General features: G+C 38.5%; 1 protein-coding gene across 5 annotated transcripts in view; it reads left to right on the forward strand.

Moving 5' to 3' along the window:
• The window catches only part of THSD7B (thrombospondin type 1 domain containing 7B), a 799570-nt gene that overhangs the window by 129756 nt on the left and 646515 nt on the right, over nucleotides 1-23299 (forward strand). The window lies entirely within an intron of this gene.

Raw genomic sequence — 23299 nt, forward strand, 5'->3', positions numbered from 1 at the left:
TCTAATTACTAAAATTTTTATTCTATTTTATCTCTCAACTCTTCCTTTGAATATTTTTTATTTCAACTATAACATTTTAAATTTCTAACCTCTCTTATTTGTTCTACGATTTTTTAAAAAATTGCATCTCCTTTTGTAGCTGTAGTGTCTTTTCATTTAGATGATGTTAATAATAATTTAACTTTTTTCCTTCTCTTCTTTACCGCATGGATGCTTCCTCTAAATCTCTTTTTCTCTTTTGTTCATTTATTTGTTTGCTCATGGCCTTTGATGTGGGAACATTCTTCTAATGTCTATTGATTATTGGCTCTCTTTGCTGCTTCTCATTATTGAGAGTGAACCACTGAAAACCAATTGGGCCTTCTGTGTGCCTGACTCAGCTGCTGGGCTTCACTGTCAGGCTTTCTGAGTGGTGAGCTGGCTTTTGTACTGGAGGATGAACTCCTCAAAAATATATGTCTATCAGTGCCTAAAGGTCTTTTCTCTGGGGCTTATTAAGGGTATTATTTAAGGTGAAATCTAAGCTGCTATAGCAAAGATGTTCCCAAGTACAGTGGCTTAAAAACAACAGCAGTTCCTATCTCTCTTGTGTGAAGATCTCATAGTTAGTGGTCCAGATTAATCAATGGTTCTGCTCAATGTGTTCATTCACCCATGCAGTTTTCTTCCATCTTATGGAAGGTCATTTTCCTTCCCTGCCCATCCAAACTGGATTTCAGGCATTTCCATGTTCCAGTTGATGGAAAGGACACAGAGCTGAAGCCTAAAACAAAGGATTTCAAACAAGTGACATAGAAGTTCCATACATGTTCCAATTCACTATTGCTGTGTAACAGCCCACTCTGAAATTGACTTCAAACAATAACAGTCATCAATTTGCTTCACGCATCTGAGGGTGACTGGGCCAAGCTAGATGTTCTCACTTTGGGTCTCTTATGCCATTGCACTGGGATGGTGGAAAGGGCTGGGTCATTTGGATGCCTTCTTCACTTCCATATCTGGCACCTGGACTGGAAAGAGTCAAACAGCTAAGGTTGGAATAGCTGGGACTCTTCAGGTCTCTCTTTCTCTCTCTCTTTGCAGTCTGTCCACATGGTCTCTCCATATGGAGGCTTCAGGGTTACCAGAATTCTTATGTGGTAACTGAAGGCTCTCAGAGCAAGTTTCAGAAGAGAAACAGCAGGAGTTGCATGGCTTTTTCTAACCTAGCCTAGGATCTGTGCGTGATTATTTCTGCCACATTCTGTTGGTTACAAGAGAGTCCCTAAGGAGGGAGCTTAGATTTCACCTTTTGATGGGGAGAGTGGCAAAGAATTTGCAGATATATGTTTTAAATTGGCCATGATCCATCACTTCTGGTCACATTCCATTGGTAAGAATGTGGTCAGTCACATGGTCACTCCTAGCAACAAGGGAAGGTGGGAAATGTAGTTTGTAGTTGGACAGCCATGTAAGAAGGGAAGGTAGATTTAGTCATGTCTGGATTAATCAGGGATCTCCAGAGAAACAGAACCAGCAGAACCCATAGCTAGCTAGCTAGCTAGCTAGCTTAATACATAGAGACAGACAGATAGATAAAGACAGACAGACAGACAGGGAGACATGGAGACAGAAAGACAGAGAGTAATTGATTATCAGGAATTGGGTCATGCAATTATGGAGGCTGAGAAGTCCCGCTATCTACTGTTTGGAGGCCCAGGAAAGCCAGTGGTGTTGTTCCAGTCTAAGTCCAAAGGCCTGAGAACTAGGGAAGCCAATAGTGTAAATACCAGTCTGAGTGCAGGAGAAGAACAATGTCTCAGCTCAAGTTGTCAGGCAGAGTGTGAATTCTTCCTTCCTCTGACTTTTTGTTCTATTCAGGCCCTCAACAGATTGAATGATGCCCGACCGGACTGGGGAGAGCAATGTGCTGTACCCAGTCTGCTGATTTATATGCTAATCTCATCTGGAAGCACCCTCACAGATACACTCATAAATAATGTTTAGCCAAATATCTGGGCATTCTGTAGTCCAGTCAAGTTGACACATGAAGTTAACCATCATAGCATCTTTTGAAATGAACCCTTCCTCTACTGCCTACACTGGGCTCCTGATAAAAGGATGAGGGCAGAGGTCTTGGCAGAAGTGGCTTAACATTTAGTCCTTAACATTTCACTTAGCTCCTCTCTTTCAAATAGGACACCTCATTATTGTTTTCTACTTTGTAAGCTCTCTTCAAAAACATTCTCTTGAGGAGTTGAATTTTACTGTCTGTTTTCCTGCAGAGACTGAGGAAGGGAGAGAGGAAGGGATCTGAGGGGCTAATTAATTCCATTTATAGACTTTTAGTTATTCCCCATTTCAAGCCACAAGCCTTACTCCTTTCTGGCATCTCTAGGTCCCAAACCTTCCCAGAGTTCTGCAAGTATAAATTGGCTTTCTCTGTTGTTGTTACTATACTCTTCTGTAGACAACTAATCTTCAGCTTCCTTTACATTGTCAAGTTGCTTACAGCTCCTCCATTTGCTCTCCATGTTCCAAAATTCATTGCTATCTGTTCTCCGCGTCTAACTCTATATTTTTGACCCTTGTGAGTTATGTCATTTACTGTCATTTAATGCCTTACTGTCACTTCGGTGGCCTATTAGGAGGGAATGAAAATATGTACAGGTGCCATGTCCCCCAGGTTAATGGGAAGTCTTCTTGGTCTTCCGAGACTGAGAATGAATGGGAAGACTTTTCGGTCACTTCTACTGCTGTCTATTTATTCTGGAATAGAAAGGGTGTTGAAATGTTAATTTTTCTGCTGACTGACTCAGATATTCTCTTTGAGCATGTGCTATAAAATCTGTCTATAATAAAATTAACAGGCCAACCAAACATTGCCCAGGTTAAAATTTTTAAAAATTTAATTTAAATATTCATTGTCTCTGTATGATTGGGGTCAGACTGAGCAGGATTGGTGATTGATATGGAAATGAATTCTCCCTGGAGGTCAGATTATCCATGGGGAAATTCCTTTGTGGCCACCTGGAAATGTCTCCCTTCAACTTTTTCTTCCATGGTAGAATTTTTTTGTTTTCTTAAAGATTGGCCCTGAGCTAACATCTGTTGCTTCCTTTTTTTTTCTTCTCCCCAAAGCCCCCCAGTACATGGTTGTATGTTCGACTTGTAGGTCCTTCTTGTTTTGCTATGTGGGATGCCACCTCAGCATGTCTTGATGAGCAGTGCTAGGTCCGCGCCCAGGATCTGAACTGGCAAAATGCTGGGCCATCGAAGTGGAGCACGCGAACTTAACCACTTGGCAACAGGTCCAGCCCCCCATGGGAGAATTTTGATACTTAACATAAGTTTGAATTATTCTTAACTAGGAAAATATAGGATTCCATGCAAAGAAATACAAATGTCAAGATGAAAACAAGTCAGACCTATCAAAGTGATATTGAAATGTGAGTTACAGACTAAAAGACACTATTATGAATTTATAAAGCAACCTTTAAAGCTTACATTATAAACATCTTCATGGTCATGACCTTAGCTACCATAAAGTACAGTCAATCTTGATTGGAACCAAATAAGAAAAAAAAAGCATACCTTCTTGTGGGTTGATTATGGATTTACTCAATTCACACAATTATTTTTATGTATCAACAAAGTTCCTCAAACTTTGCAACCACAGATGACATCTATGCTACAGATATTAGTTCCACGGATAATATCTGAGAAATAAGATATTTCTCAGTTAGAGAAATAATTCAAAAAGTGTACATTTACCACCACTCGTATGTACTACTCTCTTTAATTCTATGTACCGTTAAAGCTTATTTTCATAGCAAATGTATGAATATGAATGAACTATATCATCTTTTTGTTTCTTGTCTTCTTTAGAGTTACTATGGTAACCAAAGTGTGGTTCATGTAGAGAATGTACCCTCTTACATTGACTGTTTTAGCCCCAAAAGAGGAAAATGGAAAATAATAAGCTATTGTGGAAATAAGTGGTTTTATCGCCCAATGGTAGATTTCATTCATGGATACTCTTCACTACAAAAGTAACATAAGAAATGGTAAGAATAACATATGGATATGTTTTTTTGTGGATTTTTCCTCAGGGTTAATAATTTTTTAATTGAATGCAGCTGCTCAAAGATTTTTGTTGCTAAGTATATGTACTATGTTGAAAAGGAGTGGCTTCATTTTAAATCTTTTTTAGAAAACCATTTTGAGGCTTAATGACTTGGCATATTTCGTAGAGAATCACAAACAATACAGATGCTGACACTACATCCTGGGTAGGGTGATAGAGTGGTTCAGAGCACAGACGCCAAGGCCAGACTGTCTGGGTGCTAAGCCAAGCTGAGTATGACCTCAACTTTATGCCTTTGCTTTCTCATCAGTAAAATGGTAATAAATGAGAAAAATATATGTAAAACATAGCTCACTTTCTGTAGTACATATTCAAAGAAGATTTTTTGTACTTAAGGTAAATATTACATGACTAAAGTCATGTTAAATACTCAATTAATGCTACTTTTTTGTTGCTATTAAGTGGATGCTACCCTAAGAGCTTATTTTTTGTCCCTCCCAACTTCTGACATGTAGAATGCAATTTAGTTTGGATATATAGACATACAAATATGATGAATATCATTTCTCTCAAGAGGTCATTTGATATTCTTTTTCTTCACCTTAAGGTTTATCTTCAAAAATAAGTATTTTTAAAATTTCCATCTTATTGCTTATTTTTAGTGGCATTCCTCATGTGCCTGAGCTGTTTCAAATATTGGACCTCCAATAAATAGTGCCCCATCATTTTCATTCATAAAATTCTATTTTATTGTTTTTCAAAGCAAGAGCTGTGAGATTCTCTCAAAAATAATTACCAGGCAGAGTGCAGTCTCAAAGCTTTCTGAAGAACCAAGAATATGAGGCCTGTTTGATCAAACCTAGGTTTGAACTTAAATGGGTCCATTGGGTCGACTTCCTCCATCCTTAGACTTGAAATGAGAAAAAGCAAAGATGCAAGTGGCCCCTTTATGTTTGGCCATAAGGTCAAAAAATTATTATATTATGCTACCTTCTCTTTTATTTATCTTACATGGTCCTCATAACAGCCTGAGATGTTGTAGGCAAGGTAAGGAACAAGCTGAGTTTGAATAGCATATATATTAATTGATGGAACCAAGACTAGCCCAGTGCCCTTTCACTACTTGAATTTTCATTATGCAAAAGTCTTTGGTTTTCCTCTTTTGAAACTTTGAACTTAGAACTGCTTGTGATTTACCATTCTCAACAGAGAAGCTCATGAACCAGAAAAAATTGCCACCTTTTATATTTCTTCACATTTCATGTAAAATGGTTATCAGTTTGATGGTTGCTGATCCAGATAAACAAATGTTTTATGCCAAGTGGAGGCTTCTCTTTACAGCTTTCTACATTGTTACAACACTAGCAATTGTTAACATGAAGGGTTGATTATTTTTTAAATAATTTGTTTTTTGAGGAAGTTTAGCCCTGAGCTAACATCTGCTGCCAATCCCCCCCCCCTTTTTTTTTTGCTGAGGAAGACTGGCCCTGAGCTAACACCTGTGCCCATCTTCCTCTTCTTTATATGTGGGATGCCTGCCATAGCTTGGCTTGCCAGGCGGTGCATAGGTCCACACCCGGGATCTGAACCAGTGAGCCCTGGGCCTTTGAAGTGGAATGTGCGAACCTAACCGCTGTACCACCCAGCCAGCCCCTAAATAATTTTATTGGAATATAGTTTATATGCCAAAACTTTACCCTTTGGAAAAGTGTATTTCAATTTTTACTACATTTTACCAAGTTGTGCAATCATCACCACAATCTAATTATTTTCAGTTAATCCCCATTCTTACCTCCAGCCTAAGCAACTGCTGATCTAATTTTTGTCTTTGTAGATTTGCTTTTTCTGGATATTCATATAAATGGAATCATACAAGATCTGGTCTTTTGTAACTGTCTTCTTTTACTTAGCATAATGTTTTTGAACTTCATCCATATTATAGCATATATTAATATTTATTCCTTTATATTGCTGAACAGTATAGTATCTATTGTATTGATGTAACCTTTTTTTAAAATCCATTCACAAGTGGATGGATATTTGGGTTGTTTCCACTTTTTTGTCTATTATAGATAATGTTGCTATGAATGTACATGCGCAAGTCTTGGTGTGGACATATGTTTTCATTTTTCTTGGAAGTGGAATTGCTGGGTTGTATTGCAAGTAGATGCTTAACTTTGTTTATTTTGACTGGTATGCAGTGTCACTTTATTTTTTATTGAGGTCACATTGGTTTATAACACTATATAAATTTCAAGTGTACATCATATTTCAACTTCTGTATAGACTATATCATGTTCACCACCAATAGTCTAGTTGCCATCTGCCACTGCGTTAGATGCTTAACTTTTTAAGAAACTGCAAACTAGTTTCCAAATTGGCCACAACTTTTAAATTCCCACTAGCAATATATGAGGGTTCGTGTTTTCCATATTCTTGCTAACATTTGTTATTGTCTATATTTTTGGTTAAATTCATTTTAGTGGGTGTGAAATAGTATCTCATTGTGGTTTTGACTTGTATTTTAATAATGACTAATGATGTCTTTTCATGTATTCATTGGCGATTTGTATATTTTCTTTATCTATTTAAATCCTTTTTGTGTTTTTAAATTGGGTTGTTTGTCTTTTTGTTATCAAGTTTCATTAGCTCTTTTTATGTTCTGCGTACAAGTCTTTTTTTGGATATGAAGTTTGCAAATATTTTCTTCCAGTCTATAGCTTGCCTTTGCAGTTTTTAGTGGTATCTTTGAAGTGCATAAATTTTGAATTTTGAAGTCCAATTCGTCAATTTTTTTGTGTGTGTGGTGAGGAAGATTGTCCCTGAGCTAACATCTGTGCCAGTCTTCCTCTGTTTTTGTATGTGGGATGCCACCGCAGCATGGCTTGATGAGCAGTGTGTAGGTCCGTGCTGGGGATCCCAACATGCGAACCCCAGGCTGCTAAAGCAGAGTACATGAATTTAATCACTATGCCACCAGGTTGGCCCCCAATTTGTCAATTTTTTAATTTATGGATTGTACTTTTGGTCCCATAGCTAAGAAATCTTTGCGTTATTCAAGTTCTCAAAGATTTTCTTCTGTATTTTCTTCTGACATTTTTATAGTTTTGGCTCTTATATGTAGGTCTGTGATACATTTTGAATTGCTTGTTTGTATGGTGAGTAAGGCTCTAAATTCATTTTCCTGCATATGGATATCCAGTTGTGCCAGTATCGTTTGTTCAGAAGACTATACTTTCCTCATTGAATTGTCTTGCCATCTTTGTGAAAATCAATTGGCCATAAATATAAGGACTTTGAGCTCTGTTCCATTGATCTATATGTCTGTTCTTATGCCAGTACTACATTGTCCTGATAACTGTATCTTGATAACATTATAATAAGTTTTGAAATTGTAAGTGAAATTCCTCCAAATTTATTCTTTTTAAAAATTGCTTTTGCTATTCCGAGTCTTTTGCATTTCAGTTCCCATTTTAGGATTAGTTTGTCAATTTCCACATAAAAGGCCACTGGAATTTTGATAGGGATTATTCTGAATCTGTACATCAATTTAAGAAGAATTGCCATCTTAACCATATTGAGTCTTCCAATCCATGAACATGGACTCTCTCTCCATTTCTTTTATTTCCCCTAGTAATATTTTTAAAATTTTCAGTGTACAAGCCTGGTACTTATTTTGTTAAATTTATTCATAAGTATTTTATTAATTTTGAATTAATAATTTCATTTTAAGATTGTTCACTGTTAGTACAAAGAAATGCAATTGATTTTTATATACATCTTGTACCTTGCCATGATTGGTTATTGAGTTTATTATTCAGTGCTTGAGCTACTCCCTGATTGAAAATTGATGATACTAGGGTGTTACGTAGAATTTTCTGGACTTTCTGGATATTAAATGTAGGAGTAAAATTTACTTGCAGTATTTCCTGACAACAGAAGCTCATAGTGTGTTAAAACTCACTTGGGATGTAATAGTGGGGAACTGAGCCTTTTCATGATCACTGCTGCCTCTCATGTCCAGAAGTGCCTTATCATGGCTAGAGTCTTTTCATAGCAAACAAATCAATAGAACAAATATCCTTTAAAGTAGCAATGAACCATGTTAAGAAAAATACCCTTAGTTAAATGAACAGACTATTAAGACATAGCAGAACCTGGCTAGTGTCTTTTAGCTTATATTGTTGAGAGTATGGTTTGAATGCGGAAGAGGTATTGCTTTTCTGTTTCTTAAAACTCAGTTTAAAGATCAATCCTGCAGTCTATGTCTGCTGCTGTATAATTCTAGCCCTTGAGAGTTAAATGTTTTGTTTTTGCTTTAATATTTACTATATTATGAATTGTTATATGGTTCAAGTAACTACTACTTATCATTCAACTATATGGTGCAAAGATGTTTGTTGCGTTCTTAAATGTGATTTTAAAACAGTCTTTTGACACTGAAACTTTTCTTCTGGGAACAAATGCCAAGTTTTATAGGGTGGACCAATTGGACAATGTATTTCACTTAACATAAATCAGTTTTGTGCGGAACATGCCTATAGTTTCCAGTGAAGCACTGCTCTGTCCCGAAATAGTGGGAGGTTTTAAGAAGTTACAACGAGGTGAGAATCTTGTTCGTTGCCTTTCAGTCGGTTTATGTTACAGTTGTAAGTGGAGTTCCTAAAATTGCTGCTGGGGGAACTTGAAGATTATGACTAACTAGACATTCCCGTGTTTGATACTTACCAGCATTTGTGTTAAGTTCGGAGAATCAGATGGATTCTGATATTCCTACCCAGAATATTACATGTCGAATACTGTAAGTTGATGTTAAGATTCGATCATTGAGTAATTTAAACAAAGTATGAGTTGGACAGCTGTTAAACGTGTGGATAACATGCTGGTGGATACTTAGCTGACAGCTTTGGTAGTGCGGCCTCTGGCATATAGCATGTCTTTTATGGCTAGTCGTGAAAAATCACTTTTCAAATTAGAAGTTAATAAAAACTTTCCTGGTCTGAACACTAAGCTGTACTCCCTGTGCGATTAGTGGTTTCATTTCTTTCTCAGCGGTTGGGTAATGATTATGGCTTCAGATGCAGAGAGTGATAAAGAGATTGATTAATTTCACTTGAAAGGGCATATGTTCAAAGAGAATCCAATTGGAACGCCATGAATGAAGATCTGACATCTTTGCAGCTGAGAGATGTACCCTTACTTGGTATCCCACTGATGTTGAGAATAGGCTCTCTAAACCAATGTTACTTATCCACTTGGTCCATACAATATTGGGTCTTCCTCAGAGCCTGATGTGCTTGTGTGTGAGCTTGTCTGTTCTTGCTGTCTTTCTCTGTCTTTGTAATAAGCTGTTTGTGACAGTTAAAAAGGTTCCTTTGGCTCCTTTCCCCTAGTGATGTCTTTGAGTTGTATGTTGTTATCGATCAGTAAAACCTAGGTTGTCTCTGAACCATCGCTTAATTTAGAACACACTACACACACACACTCACAGCACACACCCACACGGTACAGCAAAGCCTCTCTATATTTTAGTATGCACAGCATTTTCAATATTACAGTAGTGTGACCATAGGGAAAAGCCTCTTATTACATTTTATAAAAAGAAAAAAAGAGTCTTTTTATCTAATGCTTTATCAGCTTACATTTATCTGGTACTTCCCATTTCTGAGGAATACTTTTTATCATAAATATATCATTTTTATACCACTCTCTTTCATTTTCATGCATTCTGTAACTTTTAAAATAAATATTTTATGACAATTTAAAAGTGATTGAAAACTTACTTTTTAAGAGAAAAATAAAACATCCATCAAAAATGGTGGACTCAGATTTTGAGGAAAGAAAGATAAGGATGCGCAGCTGTGATTTTAGCATGGAGCTTTAACTTAATGAGTTTTGTTTCTGAATCTGTAAATGAGTGGGTGTGTGTTCCTGAATAAACAAAATGCTTGTGTCCTCCTTTTGGAAAGTGTCTCATATATGAATCTCTATTGTAAGCGTGAGGTGGAAGGATAATATAAATTTATGATACTTAGAAAACTATCATCAGATACTTGGAAAACTATCATCAGAACTTTTACTCAGTGCTTCTGTAAATCAAGAAAGTGTTCTTATTCCTTGGATTTTCCGATTGTTTTAATAAGAAGAGAAGTTTTGATCTGAAATGTCTTAGGTTCTTTTTCCTGCCTTTATGCTTGAATGTTAAAATTCTGTTCATGCAGCAGATAGTTCTTGGGCATTACTATATGCCAGATGCTGTGCTGTGAGAATTACAAAGTGCAGCAAGACACAGCTCCTGTTTTCAAATAGGGAGCCATTTACTGAGCTCAATGTGGAGCAAGTAGACATGGCCCTTGAAGACTCATTCTGAAAGAACGCCAAGAAGAATTTCCCTCTAAGTTATATTGTTACAGAACTTTGGACATTTTAAGAATGTATCCTTTCCTCAATGCTTTTCATTTTTGAAAAAGCTCTGGAATATTATCTGAGAAGGCCCAAGTGCTTCCTAATCATGACATTCTGAAGTAAACAATAAAGTCTGTAAAGGATGGTAACAAGATGACTGGAAAGGGGACGTTTGAAAAGAATTTCATGGATATTAAACACTGCCCAGTACTTAGGTTAAATTTTTAAGAATTATTGGGGAGGTCACTTTAGCTCTTTAAGTCACTTTGATATTGTGAAGACATTTCTAGTAGGGTGAACTTTGACAAGGAGAGATTCCCCCAGGGAGTTTTATTTGTAATACTCAAGAAATAAACTATGTGTTCGTACCAGAATTTTTATAAATCAAGGATACATTTAAAAAGTATTTTGAAAACCATTTTGTATTCAATATTAAAGCCAGTGATGCATTAAAAGCTAGGCTTTGCCATCTCTTATTCCATCTTTGTTAGACTCTCTGATTTGTTTGCCCTTGATTGATTTTGAAATAGATGAGCCAGCTTCCAGAGCGGGAGAGTGATTTAATTATTACAGAACCCAAGGCCCCAAATCAGATTTGAAGGTATGTTGGGACGGTGTTCGGAATGAATTAGTGAACAGATGTAGAGTATAGGTCGCTGATATCTGATACCCCCATGCTGACCCAAAACTAGTGCATTTCCCTTTACATCTTTAACTCTAAACGTCAAAAGGTTGAATTTAGTGATGCGTCTTAATCTGGGATGAGTTCACGTAAGTCCCATAATGGAAATTCTGGGACTGTTAAAGAGTCTAGAGCTTAGAAAATGGAGGAGAGGACAAATGCTTATGCTGAATTTATTGGATGGTTAGGGACCACGTTTTAGGGTAATTAAATTAGCAGTCTGAACACTGATGTCAGTATTGACACCAGAGATCAACTAGCATACAATTTATTGTTTAGTAGTTTCAAAGGTTACTATGATTATTTGGGTCATCATGAAACATACATTTAAATGAATGTCTTTGTAGAATTTTAGAGCTGGAAGGGACATTGACATCACCAAACCGGGCCTTCTCAATAACAGGTGAGCAAGCTGAGGGCAAGGAAGACAGCTTGGAGCAAGAGATGGAACTGGGATATGGGTGCTCTGAGTCCGGCCTCGTCCCGCCATTTCAGGTGCGGCGAACTTTCTTCTTCCGCACGGACTTTCTTCTTCCGCACGGACTGATGATGGGCGTGAGAGCCTGCTGTGAGGGAGCAGATGGTGGGCTCTACTGGTACACATTCCACTCTTTACAGTCTAAATAATAGGAAGACATTAAAAACAAGAGCTCAAATCCATAACTTTAGAGGACAGTTCTCAATCAGGAGAGAGGACAGATGAAAACAACATAGTGGAGAAGCCCAGAATCATTTGCCAGAAGGTCAAGATTCCTCTCCCATCGTTAGACAAAGGAGAAGCACTTGAAAAAGTGGACTGGGGTCAGGAGCTCTGGAACCTGGTGAAAAGAAGGAGCCGCTCCAAAATATTTACATGGGAGGAAATTTCATTTTAACGTCAGTGCCAAGAAGGGCCAACATTGCCATCTAATCCAGCACAGCAACATTTGAGATTGGATGAAACTGGTTTGCGTCTGAGCTTTGCTTTTACTAGCATGTGAGTTTGGGCCAACTGTGCATCTTCATGCCTCAGTATTCTACTTGGCACTGTATTCCTTCCCTCATTCACTTGATAAACACTTATGTAGCATTTATTGTGACACTACAATATTCTGTGAAACAGGATTATTGATATCTACCCCAGAAGGTTTTTTTTTTAATATGAAATTGGATAGTATACTAAAACGCTGAGCAGAGTACCTAGCATATATGAAATGCTCCGTAAGAGATTAAATTGTTGCTAGCGTTGAACTTTTTGCCTAGGAGAACTGAGCTTCTGGCTGGGAAAAAATTATAAGGCGATAAAGAATCTAGAGTGGAAATGGTCAAAAAGATGGTCACAGGGAGATAACATGCTTCTGAGGGTAATCTTTTCCTGACATCAGAGGTGATTTTGTTTTGTCTTTTGTTTTGTTGTTATTTGCTTGCTTGCAAATACTTTTTTTTTAATTAAACAAGAGAATAAAACATTTAGCATATGCTTCTCTTGCATATACCTCAAAGGGTATGCTGACTGACTGCTATGAAGCTGGAGTATGGACAGGAGGGAGGTTCACCCAGTTAACCCCATCCCTCTATCCTGGGTGACAGAGACACATGGAGGGCCAGCATGTCCCCTAGGCTCAAAGGACCGATGGTTCTGTGTCACACAAATGGAAGGAGCTCAGCCTCCAGCTCTTAAGACAGCGCTGGAGAGCAGTGCTGATGCCTCCAGCACAGTGCTCAGGGCCACCAGCTTACACAGACCCCTTTGGCCTCTTGTTGAGTCTCACAGAACTGGCAGCCGAGGAATCAGACCTTTCACAGGAGTTCTCAGGACCCAGCAATGTCTCCTTGGGGGCTTCTCTTAGCTGGGCCAGAGGCATGATTTTTGGAAACCTTAAAGCCAAAGTTCAAAATGTAGTCCTCGTTGTGTCCCCAAATGCTCCCAAAGGGGAGGAGAGGGTAAGAACAGGCATTTATTTATGGGAAGAAAGCACATTTCATCCTCCCCCAATTCAATATTATTTGATGAGGGCTGAGAGCAGGCAACCTCAGCAAAGGTGAGGGGGGTGGGTGGAAGTGGTGTCACTGCCTGGCAGCACCTGCCGGGGCATCCTAGGCGTGGCAGAGGTAGCCTCTGTTGGGATCCACCTGGGTGGTGGTGGTGGGAAGTATCTGAGTGAGTGAGCAGTCATGACCCTTGAATTGGAGGCAGACACAGAGAAGTGGAGGCAGCGGCCAAACTGGGAGGGTCAGAGGCAGTGTGCAGTGATGGGGGTTCCTCATCACCCTGACTCCTGGAAGAGTTCCCACTCAGAGTCCTTCCAGGGCTGGCTCCAGAAGAGACAGGGGCATGCCCTGGTGTGGCTGCTGTGGGGCTCCCCCCTCCCCTCCTCTGGCTGCCGATCTGTGATGGGTTACGTAGAGGACCCCATGCTTAGCGGGATTGGAAAGGAGGTGTTTGGCACCTGGCTGAGTCTTGCTGTTCTGTGGCAGGGGCCATCTCTGACCTGGTCAGGACACTTGGACCAGACAGTTGGTACTGAAGCATTGATGGTGCATTTCAGCTGGGGAGAAGAAGTGAGTGGTCTGGAGACGCCCAGGGACCTTCCGTGATTGGCCTTGGGATCTCACTGGGGGGTAATTTTGGAACAAATAAATTAATTTGGTCAAAGAAGTTAGAGAAAGCCAGAATAAAAAAGAAAACAAAAATCTGGCTTTCAGCAAATGCATGTTCCATTTGATGTGATTTTTCATTTTCACTCATCTGAGAACTTCTTTGGTGTGGTTGGGCTAGGAATTCCTCAGACTCATATGGTGCTGAAGCTGGTACCACCTCCCATTTTTCAACTGAGGAAACTGAATTTGTGGGAGGAGAAGTGGCTCTTTGATTCACTAATCCTTGGCCTTCATCCTCACATTTACTATCTAATGGGATCCTCAGAGCAACCCTAGGAACTTTTTAGGTAAGTCTTAGTCTCCGTTTGCACGTGGCTTGCCTAAGTCAATGCGGGAAATCATTGGTAGAGGTAAAATCAAAAGCCAGTTTTCCAGATAAGCGGTTGAGTGCTCTGATCATCATCCTACTTAGTTTAGTGGTGAAATTTTACAAAACTTAATTCCACCTTCATTCCTTCAATTGGCCATCAGATCTTTATGAGGCATTTTTCCGTGGTACTTACCACATTCTAGGCTGAGAGGATACAGGATGATTTCCTTCTCTCCACCCTCAGGGAATTTACCAGCTAGTTCATGAAGTAGCATAAACAGACAATTGCAGAAAGAAAACCTAACAGGGCTGTATCAAAAGCATTATGAGAATACGAGGATTATATGAGAAATATTGCTTTGAACAGTGGAAAAGCTGTAATTGTCTATGTGCCAGGCGCTATGCTAAGTGCTGGGCATGAATTATGTTGTTTGTATATTTGAAAGACCATTTCATTGGTCCTAAATTAATAGCTAGGTTTATAGTCATCTTCCCTAATCATGAGAGTGCTTCTTCTCTTCCCCAAGCTTTGGTAGGATGTTCTGGTATCTAATATAATATTGTATATTAGGAATAATGTATCACTTTTGGTTGTAGGGAGATAAACCAATAATAACCAATTTGAGACAAATTCATCATTGTACATTGAGACAAATGATCATTATGGGTAATCTAAAATTGAGGGAGCGTGTCGTCTTGTGCAAGGATACAAAACCAGTGGAAGTCAGATGGAAGAGGTCAGTTGGGGCAATGTTGGAGCCTCTTATATTGAGGAGGGGAGAGAAGGCTGCAGGTGGCTCTGAATGTGGAGTACCAGTGGGAGACACTCACAGCTACCGGCAGGGTCAGTTGGTGGCATTCTGCTTGCCTGGGCAGCCCTGCAAGTGTAGATCAAGGTTCTCACTTAATTGCTGGTGGAAGAAGACAGTCTCAACATTCTAGCACACTTAACCTGCTCTGTCCCAGCTTTCATCTCTGCTCTGCTTTTTGTGATCCCTTTTCTCGTTTTCTCTTCATTTCTTTTTTTCCTTTCTTTTTTTTTTTTTTTGAGGAAGATTAGCCCTGAGCTGACATTTGCTGCCAATCCTTCTCTTTTTGCTGAGGAAGACTGGCTCCATTTCTTAATAGAGGTCTTTAAAAATACTCTTTATTCCCCTTTTTATCCTATTTCCCTTGTCTGGAGTGAATTTCCAGGGGAATCTAAGGTTTTGAGTGAACTCTTAGTATTCAGCTGTGGGCAAATACCCTATGGGAGTCTCCTAACTTTATCTAGTCTGCCCAAGTGTTATGAATATTGATTAGAAAAAAAAGAATGTGTGTGTTTGTATAGAGAGAGAGGCAGAGACAGAGAGAGAGAATGAGAGGAAAGGAGGGAGGGAGAGAGATAGAGAGAGGGAGCGAGAAGTGTATGGGTGGGGAAAGTGCACACACTGATTTTCTTGTACTTGCAGGGTGTTTCCTAGTAGAAAAGGGGAATGTATGGGGGGGCGTTAGTCATAAAGACAAACTTGAGATTTTTGGCATCATTTTTGTTCTTTTGAATTCGTTAACTATGCTAACAGAAAAGCAAGAGTATAGATGCATCTTTATAGTAATTTAGAATAATGTATATTTGCCTTGGAAGTTCTGAGTAACTTTTTTGCAGAGTCTTCCTCTGTTTCCTGGTTAGGGAATAAATACTTGAAAGGTGACTCTGTATATTGGATAGAGCAGAGGAATAAGTAGGACATAAATAATAGTGATCTCTCTTTTAAGTGATCTTTTTAGTTTTTCTATAAAATGTCTGTAGAAGTTATCTATGGAATTATTAGTTTAGTTTTAAAATGAAAATAATGTGAAAATTATTATTAAACTTTGTAGAGTACAACAAGTTGAACAAAATATAGTTTACGATTAAATGTCAATTAAATGTTTATAGTTATCTTACATTTGAAGGTGTTGTTTTTGCAGAAATTTTCTTTTTTCTTTCAGTTTTATTGAGATATATGACACAAAACATTGTATAAGTAATTGGTGCAGCCTTATGGAAAACAATATGGAGGTTCCTTAAAAAATTAAAAGTGGAATTATCATATGATCCAGCAATTTCACGTCTGTATATCTGAAGGAAAGAAAGTCACTGTCCCAAAGAGATATGTGCACCCCCATGTTCATTGCAGCACTATTTACAATAGCCAAAAACAACCTAAGTGTCTATTGACAGATGAATGGATAAAGAAATTATGGTGTATATATGTACAATGGAATACTATGCAGTCATAAAAAGAAGGAAATCCAGCCATTTGTGACAATGTGAATGGACCTTGAGGGCATTACACTAAGTGGAATAAGTCAGGCAGAGAAAGACAAATGCGATATAATCTCATTTATATGTGGAATAAAAATATACAGAAACTTTTTAGATAAGAAATGTGAAAAAGATTTCAAAATACTTTTCATTAAAAATGGACAAAAATAAAGCATGGTAGAGAATTAAGTAGTCTTCAGAGTTTATTCACTGAATCAGTTACAAAAGTAGAAAATATTGATGGTTTTTAAAATTTTAAATGAAAATTTGAATTTTTTATTTTCGAGTCTGTAACAAGCGAATATATTTCAATCCACTTGTTTATTCTCTGATACTGGATCAAGCAATGTTTGATAACCAAGAGAGAAAATACAAAACAAAACAAGAAAATGATAAAATGATAAATAAGTACCATGAATAAGTTTAATTCATTTAATGTCTAAAAAACTAAAACTACTATTAACTTAATTTTTACACCTAGAATTAACCAATAATTCTTTTCTTGAACTCTTTTAACAATTCACTAGAGTAGTGAAAATCTGCTTCTTAAAATCTGACAATTTTTATTTTGTTTTGTTTAAGAGAAGCTGGAGTAATAATTATGATCTCAAGTACTAAAAAATTGTCTTTTTCTCCTTCTTTTGAATAGACAACTGCTGTATTTCACTGGCCTACACAGATTTCAGCTTAGAGGTTTGTGTTTTTCCTTCTCAAGCTGAAAAATAAATGTCACGAACATTAAGCCATAGAATGTCTCCTTCGGTGCAGTGTTTTAGATGATAGGGATGACACTAATAGTAGAAGAAATTTGACAGAGCTGGCTGTATTAGATGAAAAAACATTTATCTGAAGTTTTTATATTTGCCTGGAAATTTAGTATCTTAAAGTTCTCAAAATTGAGTGATTCAGTTTTCATTTAATCTTTTCAGGGAATTTATTTTGACAGCTTTGATTTAAAACGCTTCATATTTTTAATAGTTTTAATTTTTTTGCAGAGAAATGTTGAGTATGGCTGCCAAAATGTGCTTCCTAGGCTCATTTTAAAATCTCTAGAGCTACGTAAGATGCTGTGTCATGCAAAAAATTAATAACATATAAGAAAAATCTTATAAAAATCCACGAAATATGCTAGAAATAGAGGCCGGCCCAGTGGCTTAGCGGTTAAGTTCACACACTCTGCTTTGGCAGCCCATGCTTTGCCAGTTCAGATCCTGGGTGTGGACCTATGCACTGCTTATCAAACCATGCTGTAGCAGGCATCCCACTTATAAAGTAGAGGAAGATGGGCACGGATGTCAGCTGAGGGCCAATCTTCCTCAGCAAAAAAGAGGAAGATTGGCGGCAGATGTTAGCTCAGGGCTCATCCTGCTCAAAAAAGAAATTCTAGAAATAATAGTAATAATAATATTTATGTTCATTGACCAGTTATTAGATCCCTGATTGCTTTTGCATGCTTTATTTCATTGAATTGTCACAAAAATCCTATGAGATTATTGTTCCCTTATTACATGTGAGGAAACTGAATCACACAGTGGGGTGAGTAGCAGAGATGGAATTTGAACAATAATATTCTTGAAAGTAAACTTTTACTCCTAAACAGTTGCTTTGAAAAGTGGAACACTGAGAGTCTAGGTGGGAGTCCATCATGAAGCTTGGAGTCTCATTTGAAGGAGATAACTGTCCCTGGGAGCCCTAAGTCTAGACATCATCCACCTAGGAGATCATCTGCACACATGAGCTCATGATGCATACTTATTGAAGGGACAAACAGAGGAGGAAATAGTTTGGAATGAATGGCATCACACCTTAGTTAATTGCATTGACTACATCAACAACTAGCTGCAAAGACTGAGTGAATTAGAGATTTCTAAATGGCAAAGAGGTAGGACAATTTCAAGTGTGGATATTAAGGATTGTGTTTTCTGAATACATAGAAATAGAACATCACTTAATAAGTAAACTTATGGGAAGTGAGACTTTTCTATAAAATGCACCCAAATAATCCCTTTAGCTTATGGCACCAGAGAGCAAGACAGGGATGACACGTGCAGTTTAGATGCTAAAAGATGGCAGGAGGGAGGAGGGGTTGGACAAGTGAGGAGTGGAGGGTCAAAAATGAGGCAAAGAGGAGGACAAGGAAAGGACAGCAAGAGTACTTTCCTTGTTGTGTCCATTACTGATGATGGCTGGGGCTCCACTGTTTGCACTCCGAGAGCAGAAATCCTTTGAGAGCAAGACTATTTCTAACTCATCTTTGTATCCCTCGCAGTTGTCATTCCAGAGTCTTGCTCAGTTTTGAGCTCAATAAATGTGTAGCGAACAGAAGAACGAGTGTATGGCAAATACATGTGTGACTAGAAAATCCAGTTTGAGGTTTTATTTATCTAAAAAACCCTGAATACTAAGATTCTGTCCAAAATTGTATTGGAAATAAGAGGAAAAGTGGATGGCATTGTTAGTTGAGGGCTTGCGAGCATGCCCCAATAATGTTCAAAATGAATAAATCGGTAGAGTCTGCGTGAAGCTTTAGTATTCATAATATGGACAAACTACTTAAGTCCTTTTGTTGTTACTGATTATTTTGTTCTGGTTTTGGTTATTGTTACTGTTTATTTTTCTGCATGTTTTCCTTGGGGGTGAACACAAATGCCTGGCATAATGGGATGACGGACTGAGAACCCTGAGAATGGAATAGCATAGGAAGGAGTATTGTTGGCAGGCAGAAAAGACAGCCATGCTCTTAGCTGTATATTGACTGCAGAGGCCACTCTGGGGTCTGTGGGGAGGCATCTCCCTTGGTTTGAGCTACTTTCAAGAGCAGGGCCTAGGTTTCAGGACTCCAGGAGCAGTTTCCTGGGGAAAGAGTCATTGAATAGTGTGTCAGTCTATGGAGAAACTTTGCCAGGAGGGAGAAAACAACTTGAATGACAAACATCTAGAACTGAGTACAGATTAACAGTGTTAAACAAGAGGTGCAGGGCAGGAGAGGAGCCAGCGAGAATGAAGAGTTCCAAGAGGAAGGGCTGAGATGGGTCAGTGTGCAGAAGGTTCTGGAACTAGTCCTGTCTGTGGTGGAGTCATTCTGGAATGTTGTGCACTTTTAGGTATAAGGGACTATATTTTGAGAGGGACTTAGTCATCTCCAGGGGGATTTTGTGATACCAATGTATATTTGAGAACTAAACTAAATTAGTTGAACCTCGAGAGTGTTTTCTTATTTTAAAAATGTCTGTTTCCTGGGGCCAGCCCTGTGAGGCAGTGTTTAAGTTTGCACGTTCTGCTTCAGAGGCCTGGGACTTGCCAGTTCGGATTCCGGGTACCGACCTATGCACCACTTATCAAGCCACACTGTGGCAGGGGTCCCACGTATGAAGTAGAGGAAGATGGACGTGGATGTTAGCTTAGGGTCAATCTTCCTCAGCAAAAAGAAAAGGATTGGCAGCAGATGTTAGCTCAGGGCTAATCTTCCTAAAAAAAAAAAAAATCTTATTTTCTAACGTGTACCTGGGTTTTATGGTTATTGGCATTGTCTAGACATAGTCTCATTAGTCTAAAAATTCTTGGTCTTGAAGCATTAATGAATGTTATGAAACTATTTATTCAAAAACTTTTTTATGTATAGAGGAGAATCAAAGTGCTTTGTACATACAAACCATTCAGGGGTTATGACTGTCGGTTCTGGAAACATGCAAGCATGAGTTTGAATGCTGGCTCTGCCATTTGGTAATTATATAATTTGGGGTGACTTTCTTAACTTCTCCATGCCTCACTTTCTTTACCTATAAAATTGGGCTTTGTGGTACCTGAATTATAAGGTCCAACAACATAATCCACAGGTCATGTTTTGTTCAGTAATGGGTACATGAGGAGGGATGACGCTGCAAGAACTTGGGGGATATTCATTGTGGTCAGCAAAATCAACTTTACAGCCGGCTTTCAGCAAAGGCACTTATTGCTCTTTCCTCTAAGGGCAGGCAAATTTATGCTTTGCTCACGGAAATCTTTAATGTTTTTACCCACTGAGAACATTTAGAGTGATGATTATGTTGATATGAGCCGTATTCACACTGAAATTGGTCTTTAAATGCCATTCATTAATAATTCTTTGATCATCTTTGTGTTGGGCAAAATTGATAAAATTGCTTTCACTGCTTCTTTCTAATAAAAACCTTTTGGTGTTCCTCTGGAGATTTTATTGATAAACTCTCCCTTAAGCGTACATTCAAATTAAATGTGAGAACCTGCAGCTAAAAGAAATTGCTTCAAGGCAATGATTCAGTAGGATGAAAAGTCAATAGCAGTTTCATTAAGGAAGGAAAGATAGTTTAGGCATACTTCTACTTAGCTTTCTTCTTACGGAAAGAAAAGGAACAATTGTTGATTATGTCTTGCCTTTTAGATATAATGTTCATATCTTAGTAAATCACTGCTGTATAGTAAGATTATACATGTCTCTTCACAGCTGCTGGGTTTCTTGAAAAGAGCTAGTCTACATTTTGGAAAAAATGGCATTCATTTAAAGCACTGTTTCTTTAATAATGCATGCCATGCTGAGCCTACTACAAGTGAGCACTTTACAGCCACCAAATCCTACCGCTGTAATCGAATTAGTTAAATTCCAGGTTTCTTTCTAAGCATGTGCTTTCATTCCTTCTTCTTTCCCATCTACTGCTTGGTGAATAGCTAGATGGGAAGATGGGCAGATAGATCAAAGGACAGATGGATGAGTGGTGCATGGACAGATGGATGGTGGAAGGGAGGGAGGAAGAAAGGAAGCGAGGAATGAAAGAGTTCAGCATAGTGGTCTGTGTGCTTTCCAGCTGTATGATCCTGGGCAATTTACTCACACTCTCTCTGCCTCAGTTGTGTCACTTGTGAAAAGGTCATAATAATAGCTATCCTCATAGGACTGTGAGGATGAAAATAAGTTATATGAAGTGTGGTGATCAGTTTCTTATCAAATGATAGGCACTATATGGGTATATAATTTTGAGTTATATTATTAGTGTAATGTTGTTGAAAAACATAAAGAAATAGATAAGGTAAATGCACTGAAGTTTTTAAGATGTTGTCTTATAAGAGAACAATTCAAGATAAAAATAATTGCCGTTTAGCTTGAAGGAACACAATTACGGCTTCTGGCTATCTTAGATGGGAGTTGGATTATTTGCACAATTAAATACCCCAAACAGAAGATGAGTTTTGTCTATGCGGTATGATGGTAGATAGCTGGAGTGGGACCATGTCCCTGCAATAGAGTGAGGTACCAGTCTTTTCCATGACATTTCAGCATTGAGGAAACATTCATATGGGGACCACGCTGTGCCCTCAACTGAGTTAAGGGACTTAAAAAAATCTTTTCCACATCAAGGTGAAATAGTTAGTTTCTCACAGTATAGAAATAATCAGGACCCTCAGTCCAGAGCTAGAGAACTTTATCATACATTGCTGTGGCTCCTATGTCAGGTGTAAATGTGGCGATGGGATGTTGCTTCTCCTCTGACAGCAGCAAGCAACGTGAGTTACTGGGTTTTTCAGTGATTTTATTATAAAATGCTATTTCAAACTCTCAAAAGTTTAACTAGCTCAACAAGTCATATTTCTTTCAAGACCTGTAAGATTCACTTAGTAATAATTAAGTACAATTGCTAACATTTACTACTTTTTTAAATTGTAAGGCACTGTTCCAATTGTTTTGTATGGATTTTTATATTCTATTGTCTCATGTGGATTCTTAGGAGGTTGGTGCTGTTAGTATTTTGATTTTGTAGATCTGGAGACTAAAGCACAGAGAGGTTAAGTACCCAGCTGAAGGTCACACAGCAAGTCAGTGGCAGAACCAAGATTCAAACCCACTTTGATTCCGAAGCATTGGTTCTAAACTAGTGCCTTATATAATAAGTGCTTAAAATTTTTGAATGGTTACAATAGTATAAGATGAAATATATGGAAAAAAAAGATTTCTGCTTAACGTGACAGTTCATTTCCAGGCTTGTGTCAAGTGTGTATACTTGAAGGACATTTTAAAATGATTGCAGAAATAACCAATCATCTCTTTCCCTTCAGGTATAAAAGGAGATAAAGAGCCACTCTTACTTTGCCTAATAATTGTTTAATTGCTTTCTTTTTATCCCAAACTTTGCCAAAGGGAAGGAGAGGGCAGGGTTTTTTCTTTGTTGTTATTTTATTTTTTTAATCCACTTTTAGCTACCAAAAAGAAAGGGCTGGAAGAGCACATGTCAGTGGCTTGTTAGATGTGAGATGGTTTTGACCGTCTGCAGCCTGCAGGGAATGGGGTGGGAAGAGCATGTACTAACCTGTGCTCACAAGGGGCGATGGGAATGTTGGCGTCTACTAGTTCAGATTGAACTTTGTGGCCTTGAAAGGACTTGGTGGCTGCCTGCAGCAGGCAGGAGCCGAACAATGATGATAATGGAGAGCCTTCCGTGCCGGGTAGAGTAGTTAACATGTGTTTACTCATATCCTTACAGCAACAACACAAGGGAGGCCTAGGTGTCCCTGTATTACAGGTGAGAAGAGCTGGGCACAAGGAAGTTCCGAAATTTGCTCAGAGTCACGCGGATCATGAGCAACAGAACTCAGTCCTGAACTCGGATCTCTGGGACTCCTGCCCACGTTCCACCATCCCATAGTGCCTTTCATTGAGGTCCATCTAGAAAATGTTTTGTCCGCATTGCTTCTAGCTGGGCGTGAAGTGCAGCTTGGGGCTGCCGTGGTTTTCCTGGAGTCTCTCCCCTTCCCCTGCCTCCTTTTTGATCCAGACAGTGCAGCTGTGCGGAGACTGCTTTGCTGCATGTGACTCTGCTCCACGCTCACAGGTCGGCATGGAGGAGGCAAATAGCACTTAGTCCTGTCGAGTGAAAAAGGACACGGATCCTGCTACAGGGT

This window comes from Equus asinus, chromosome 4 (genome assembly GCF_041296235.1).
Source record: "Equus asinus isolate D_3611 breed Donkey chromosome 4, EquAss-T2T_v2, whole genome shotgun sequence".
NCBI lineage: Eukaryota > Metazoa > Chordata > Mammalia > Perissodactyla > Equidae > Equus > Equus asinus.